Below are 6,580 nucleotides of genomic sequence, written 5' to 3'. Positions count from 1 at the left end.
GTTTGAGAACTGTTGGTATTTATAAACAATCTATATACTAGATAAGTATAGTTTATTTTTTGTTCAGGATTAATGTAAGTCCATTTTTGCTACCTACTCTTCTAATTTTAGCTATGTGAACGTTATTGTTTAAATTTTATTTATACATTTTATGGAGCTAGTGTGAGTTATCATAATTTAAAATCAGCTTACGTACGTTGGTACATTCACTCTTGGTCGATATTTGAGTTCTACCCAATTCCATGTTTCGCAATTTGTTCCTAATCCTTGGCCCTTTAACGAGAGAACTGCTGTCTATATGAGAGGTCAAATAATGCTGCTTTGATTTACGTAAAAGTCATATTTCACGTTGTGTTAACTGTGTTGTCTTTGATGCTTGATGCATTATTCTGGAACTTTTGTTAGTTGAAATCTTTCTCTATCCTAGTGGTACTTCAATCTGTGTTACACTGTAATGAATTTCTTTTGAAACAGAACCACTGGATTGAGATGAAGCCCCACACGATGTCATGACCTGAAAACTCAGATTAATATTGAGTAAATTTGAAGTACTAAATGTTTATTTCTGATTTTATTGAATTGTCGTAAATAAGTACATTATTTTGCACAACATGTTAAACAAAGTCAACTTATCTTTTGTGTATGACGTGTTCAGTTTCTTGTGGTCTTTTACCTTGTCACTCCCAGGTCCTCGCTTGCAATCATTTTTATACTTTCGGAGCTTTTCTGACTTGACAAAGCGGTCAAGAAATTTTAACACGTACTATCGGCTGGAGGTTGAAGTCATGTGACTTGGTTCTGCAGATTTCCTTTGAACAGTATGTGGCTTGCGAGTCACTTCAGCAACTTCTTCGGACTTGCCAATAGCTTCCTCTGCGGGTTCTAAAACATAAGGTACACGGCCCTCTGCCATAGTTCAAGCTAGTACTTCTGCCACACGAGTAATAAACTAAGTAATGTTGACGAAAGCAAATGTTATTGGTATAAATGGCTGTAAATGGTTCAAATGGCTCTGAGCACTATGGGACTCAACATCTTAGGTCATAAGTCCCCTAGAACTTAGAACTACTTAAACCTAACTAACCTAAGGACATCACACACACCCATGCCCGAGGCAGGATTCGAACCTGCGACCGTAGCAGCATCGCGGTTCCGGACTGCAGCGCCAGAACCGCACGGCCACCGCGGCCGGCTAAATGGCTGTACCCGGAACGTTTTGCGGCGATGAATAGAGGATGTCAGAAATTCGCGTCCTCATCCATACGGAACGTCAGTACCGTCCCGTTACAGACTATCTATTGCTGTCAACATGACGAGACTAATCTTCGAGAAGAACTAACTTTCAGTATCTTCCCTATCGCACAAGAACGTGAAGTTCGCACATTTCCTTACTTTCTTAAATACTTATATACTTCTCATCCATTACTCCAGGGATTTCATTCGACTTAGTGCCAAAATATGTGATATCGTCGCTGAAACATATCCATCCAGACAAATCTGACCTATCGAGTGCTTCACAGTCCGAAACGGAATATCTCGATTCACGGAGTAAAATATTGCCCATGAGCAGTCCCTCATTTTATACCACACGTACACTGCGCTCCATTTACTGCAAGATATTCTGTCCAACGTTATACCTGCACCCAAGCACGAAATCTGCGATGTATTTCCAGTAGCGCACATCATCGGCGCAGGACAGAGAACCCACACGTCTATATACTCATAGTAGCCTACTACGTACAGCACAGGAAAATTTGATAACAGTGGCTGTAAAAATCATTCTTTAATTGCATTTATCTCCTTTAAAGTTCGTTTACTAGACATATTGCAATGAAAGTAACGTAAATAAAAAAATATATTGTATAGCATTTGTTTTGTATCGGAAGTGCATAACGCTAAAGATTAAACTTACCTGTATTACGTCTGATGAATGAAAGTCGTAAGCAGTTGTTTACTTGTGACATTTAAAGTGTGAGACGTATTAGTACTTCTTGTCACGTCTTCAAATTTTTTGTATGTCACAAGTAAACAACTGCTTACGACTTTCTTTCACCTTTCGTAGATAACAAACGAAAAAGATTACAAAAATCAGGTAATGTTAAATGTAGGCTGTTGTAATAACGACCAAATGTAACAAGAAAACTACTGTATCCCTTCTACCTCACAGTAAGTAGGCCTATTAAAATCTGTCTTCAAGAGTACCTACAACTATTTACTACGAATAATGTTTCAGCAACCACGACAACTGCGGAAAACGTGCTTACAACTTGACTGCGTCAACAGTCAGTCAATAATATTGACTTACTTCGCATAGATAAGAGTACTTGGTTGATTTCCACAAGGCTCCTGTTTGATTTATGTCAGCCCTGTTGACTGCGACTGCCCACTGCTTTCGTATTTCTTCACTGCGTGGAAATGCTAACATGCGAAATCCACCTTCGCCTCTATTGGAACAACCAAATACAGCACAACCTGGCATCGTTTACGAACGTCTGCAGAACGAATTACAGATGTCAAAAACAATAGTGTACAATTACTAACTTGTTTACTTCAAATATGTAGGCCTACCGACTTCATCACATAACGCTTCATTATTTCAACTCTTATTTAAGATCGCAAACGCTAATTACGTACTAAAAACGATATACAACTAAAACGAACATGCATGCACAACGCATAATTCAAATACCTTTTAATCGTTTCCAAAAGTCCCCTGAACTTCAATTCAAGTCAAAAGCACGGGGAACATAGGAAGCGCGAAAGACGTTTGGCAGAAAAATGGCGCCAAAGCTAATCAACGAATCACGGGCAACTTCTGCTATGGCCACTCTCCCTGTATACAGGCTCTCTACCGAAATCTGAACGTTAGCGACACCTGCTGGGTAAGTTAAGAACTATTTGCGCTGCCGGCGATGAATGTAGTTTACAGGTCGTCCACCTGGCAGCGCCTCTGTGCACGTTTGAAAAGCGGGTCGCTTTGGCCGGCGTGGTTCTTGGCCGCCAAAAAAACGGACTATAATTATTTTAAGCGAAGGCGTGGGAGTTTTATGAACAACGCATTATTTTCGTTCGAGTTTTACAGTGTGAGATAATCCGGAAAACATTACTCTCAAGTGCATTTTATTAGCGTTTTATGGAAGAATACAATGTGTAAAAAGCTTTACTCAAGAAAACGATTCCCGCTTATTCACTCGTGGGATGTGTCCTTAATGCGATAAATAAACTGAGTATTGCTATATTTACTTGGAATGTTAGAGCCTGTGTAAGCGAGAATAGAAAGCGCATGTATCAGATATAATCATCCGTTACTAATAGAGTGCTTGTAGAGACCACACTCATTTACACATTCTACTTATTATAGTATGTTCTACTTGGTTCGTGAAGAGCTTAGATAAGAAGCCACTAACTATATAGTTAGTACCACATTACACCTTTGCTGATATTTATCTAAGAAAGTGTAGCTTGATAATATTTCTCTTCAGGCCTACTACTACTTTAACACGAAAGGAAATAGACAGATCATTATCGAGAGTACATTATTGTGTCACAGTTTGTGATGTCACGCTCTCCAAATGTGGAAGCACATCATCGCTACATCTGGATTAAAGCCTAACCAGCCTTAGAGGCTATAAAAGATATTTTAATATAAAGTCTTTAAGGTTAACTATTTGTTATTTTAAGAGTGTGTCGATCGCGTATATATATATTAAACTGTCTTTGATGCTACGGTATGGGATTATTTACCACAAATTTTGCGGGTCGTGGTTGCTACTAATGCAAGAGGTGATAATTTTCCCCGAAACGGAGTTTTCCTAGTTTGAACAATCCTTCGCGAATGGATACATTAAGACGCCAAAGAAGCAGATTCATCCATTAGACTGTGCTAGCCAATCTCACTTAACTTCGTAGTCTGTCTCAAAGTGTGCATGTAAGCACTGTTGGGTTAGCTATAAGAAATGGGAAGTCAATCGATTTCGCCGAAATCCAAGGTATTAAATAACCGCCACAGAGCAAGTTACTTTTGATTGACTGTTCCGTTGGTTCTTGGTAGAATGTTTCACACATTATGAATGAAACACACGCAATGCTGGTGTTCTGTATATTCTACAATATTTATGATTTGTTACACGAATCGTAACAGCCGAAAACATAATAATGTACTACTAGTTAGAGAATTAATCCATGGTCATGTTGCCCGCTGGTTCCAGGAAGTTAGTTATCTAGTTTCATGTTTGATGGATCATTTAATTGAGAAATAGTAATGATGTGGAACGAATCATTTTGCATTCACATCGCAAATTAATTTGTAAATATGGTTAAAAGCTGAACATACATATGTTTTTAATATGTAGGTGTGAATTAATTATTCTTACGCGCTACCTTTTACACATTAAAATTAGTAGAAATTCTTCTATGGAACAGAAGTTATTGTCAAGGAGAAACTTTTACAGTTTGTTTTAAATTTTACTTTTCTGTCTGTCACACATTTTAAATCACTGGAACAGTGACGAAAAATGTTGGTTTCAATGTGGTGTCACCGCTAGACACCACACTTGCTAGGTGGTAACTTAAATCGGCCGCGGTCCTGTAGTACATGTCGGACCCGCGTGTCGCCACTGTGTACTCGCAATCCTAGCGCCACCACATGGCAGGTCACAAGACACGGACTTCACCTCGCCCCAGTTGTACGGACGACATAGCTTGCGACTAGACCTACCAAGTATTCCTCTCATTTGCCGAGAGACAGATTAAATAGCCTTCAGCTAGTCCATCGCTACTACCTAGCAAGGCGCCATGTGTATCATTGCTAATTGCTTACTACTATGCAAGAGATGTATTTCAACAAGAACAAGACTACATTAAAGTTAAGTATATTAAAATCTCTCTTCTTTTCTTTATAGTTTTCATCCAGTCTCCTGTTTCAGAATTTACGCCCGTCTGCGTTAGTTTCGCGTGCACCTAGCCACTCATTGTGTCGAGACCTTAGGGAATCGACACAACAATATTTTGGCGCCGAGGAGTGGTGCCGCGCCCACGTTGCAGTCTTTGTGTTATACTTGCTCTAATTTGCTTGTGTCATGGCTTCGCCGCAATCTCCAGATGTACTGTCCGAATTTTTTCGCTTGCAGAATCAGCAGACGCAGGCGTTATTGGAAGCCCTTGGACAGCTCGTCCAGGGTCAACGTGCGCTGCAAACCGATGCGGCGGCAGCCGCTTCTTCGCTACCGCAGCCACACAACGCTGTCGCACCGCCATTTAGGCCCTTTGAGGCCACAACCGAAAGCTGGACTGAGTGGGCCGATCAGTTCAACTTCCACCTCACTGCTTATGGAATTCAAGGTAAAGAGCGGCAGCCGTTTTTGCTTTCTTGTGTCGGTGTGTCTACCTACCGGGTGATAGTGAAATTGTTTCCCCGACGCGACGTAGCAACTCTGACCTACGAGGAAATTTTGTCGGCTTTAGATGCCTATTTCAAAGAAACAGTAAATGTAGTTGCAAAACGGTATACGTTTTTTCGTACAAAACGTACGGCCGGTCAGACTAACAGGGAGTGGGTAGCAACTTTGCAAGGCCTTACTAGAGACTGCGCGTTTGCCTGTGAATGTGGCCTCCCATATTCAGATACTATGGTGCGTGATGCAATTGCACAGAACGTTTCTGATGTTCGCATAAGGGAACAGATTTTGAAACTAGTTAATCCCTCCCTGCAACAAGTGATAGACATATTGGACAGGCAAGACACACTTGACTTTGCTCAGGAATCATTTGAAACTTCGCCAGCAGTGTGTCACATTAATCGGCCCGCCGGGCCCGCTGCACGGGACGCTAAGCGGCCCTCGCGCCCGACTTCGCAGCGGCCGCCTAGCTTGCAACCACGTGCGCCGCGTAAGCAAGCAACTGCAGTGAAATCTTGCCCGCGGTGTGCAACTAGACATTCGCGTGAAAATTGCCCGTCACGCCAAGCTATTTGCTTTTACTGTCACAAGAAAGGACATGTACAAAGTGTTTGCCGGAAAAAGTTAAGATCAGACAATCGCACAAATTCCAGGCCTTTTGCTTCGCGCCGGAATCGAACCCAGGACAATCAGGCTCGTGGACCTTCGCCCATGGACATTCATGTAGTTCATGCCCACCCGTCCAGTGACACTTTAGCTAACAGTGACTGTGTTCGTCCCACCCAAAAAGTGCGTCGACGTCGCCGGAAATCCCGTAACGTCGCAAGTGCTTCTGGACCTGTATCAGTTCAAATTGCACGAGACAGTCGCTCTTGTCGTCAACGAGACAATAAACTTTTTGTGGACTTAGACTTTGCAGGACAAGTGATACCATTCCAGCTCGATACGGGAGCTGCAGTTTCATTGCTCAATCACGACACGTACAAACAACTGGGCGCCCCGCCATTGCGTGCCGCAAATGTTACGTTAACTAGTTACTCAGGACAGCACATACCTGTGTTAGGACAGTGCAGCCTTATTGCAACATACAAGGGACAGACAAAACTTGTGTCATTTTATGTTCTTCGTTCCTCTAGTGCCGTGAACTTGTTTGGTTTAGATTTGTTTCAATTGTTTAATTTGTC

At 41.6% G+C, this 6,580-nt stretch overlaps 1 long non-coding RNA gene across 1 annotated transcript; it reads right to left on the bottom strand.

The window, feature by feature from the left end:
* Positions 1–655: 655 nt before the first annotated feature.
* LOC126253519 (uncharacterized) lies at positions 656–2,757 on the bottom strand. The gene is made up of 3 exons (XR_007545992.1): positions 2,690–2,757; positions 2,306–2,492; positions 656–882 (listed from the first exon to the last, which is right to left on the bottom strand). It is a non-coding gene; the product is annotated as an uncharacterized LOC126253519 (long non-coding RNA).
* Between the last annotated feature and the right edge of the window lie 3,823 nt (positions 2,758–6,580).

Source organism: Schistocerca nitens, chromosome 4 (assembly GCF_023898315.1).
Source record: "Schistocerca nitens isolate TAMUIC-IGC-003100 chromosome 4, iqSchNite1.1, whole genome shotgun sequence".
Lineage (NCBI taxonomy): Eukaryota > Metazoa > Arthropoda > Insecta > Orthoptera > Acrididae > Schistocerca > Schistocerca nitens.
Note: the sequence above shows the minus strand (reverse complement) of the source record. Positions and strands in the feature narration are given on the sequence as shown.